At 40.1% G+C, this 1,292-nt stretch overlaps 1 protein-coding gene across 1 annotated transcript in view; it reads left to right on the top strand.

The window, feature by feature from the left end:
* Positions 1 to 273, top strand: part of LOC143292136 (DNA polymerase delta subunit 2-like) — a 30,544-nt gene extending 30,271 nt beyond the window's left edge. The window contains exon 10 of the mRNA XM_076602323.1: positions 1 to 273. This exon is cut by the window's left edge and continues 1,922 nt beyond it. The gene's annotated coding sequence lies outside the window, so the exon portion shown is untranslated.
* Positions 274 to 1,292: the final 1,019 nt, after the last annotated feature.

The following is a 1,292-nucleotide window of genomic DNA, read 5'->3' as shown; positions in this document are numbered from 1 at the left end:
ATTCTGTTATAAACCAGTTGTGATTTAGTGGTCTGAGACAATAAAACGATTTGATTGTTTCACACTGAAGAGAGAGACTGCATAAGTGTTTAGAGAGAGAGAAAAAAACAACAACAAATCCACAATTATGTGATGAAAAATACTTAATTCATCAGTCTATCAAGTTAACTTGTCAAAACAGGGACAGTAGTTTTTGGGTTGCATTGTGAACTGCTTACATTTGAAGACACTTGTGTATTGAAAATGAATATGAAGAATAAAGTGCCACATCTTGGAACATCTAATTTTTGTTGTTGGTGTTGTTGAACGTTTTTGTGTGTTGGGTGATTGGTTAGAAGTAAAACACGTTGTTTGTTTATAGAAACGGGAATTCCCCGTAGTTTATTTCTGGTCTTGAAGGTTAGGACGGCATTTTTCATATTTTCTTTATGTGCGTGTAAGTATATTATTTTTTGGTGAATGAAAAAGAATATTGGAAGACAGTTTTATTTTTGTCTTTTATTTCTACACAGATGTGAATAAACTCAAGAGCAGAGATGTCATTTGCGCATGCGCGCGCGCGCACACACATATACAGTCACACACACACACACACACACGCACGCACGTGCGCACACACGCGCGCATGTACAGTCATACACACCGCGCGCACACACACATTCATGCATACTACATACACATCACACACACACACACACACACACACACACATATATATATATAACGCGCGCGCGCGCACACGCAACACAAACATAAACACAAGGTAGGGAGAGATTAAAAAAAAAGACACACAAAAAAAAAAGACAAGAGAAAAGACAAATAGAAGAAACCTTCCACAGCTTTATAATGCAACCTTTTTTTCTTTTTTCTTTTTTTTTTTTTTCAAACTGGTTAATTAGAACAGAGAGTGGGACGGAAATAGCCTCAGATTATTGCCACTTTGCATCATTCCGCAAGGACAACAATATGCTATTTTGGTGTGAGCTGATTTTGGAAACACAGCACGACGGGCGCAGTAGCCGAGTGGTTAAAGCGTTGGACTTTCAGTCTGAGGGTCCCGGGTTCGAATTTCGGTGACGGCGCCTGGTGGGTAAAAGGTGAAGATTTTTTTCCCGATCTCCCAGGTCAACATATTATGTGCAGATCTGTTTAGTGCCTGAACCCCCTTCGTGTGTATACAGCAAGCAGGAGATCAGATACGCACGTTAAAGATCCTGTAATCCATGTCCGCGTTCGGTGGGTTATGGAAAAAAAAAGAATATACCCAGCATGCACACCCCCGAAAGTGGGAG

This window comes from Babylonia areolata, chromosome 18 (assembly GCF_041734735.1).
Source record: "Babylonia areolata isolate BAREFJ2019XMU chromosome 18, ASM4173473v1, whole genome shotgun sequence".
In the NCBI taxonomy this organism is placed as follows: Eukaryota; Metazoa; Mollusca; class Gastropoda; order Neogastropoda; family Buccinidae; genus Babylonia; species Babylonia areolata.
This window is presented reverse-complemented; position numbering and strand designations above follow the sequence as displayed.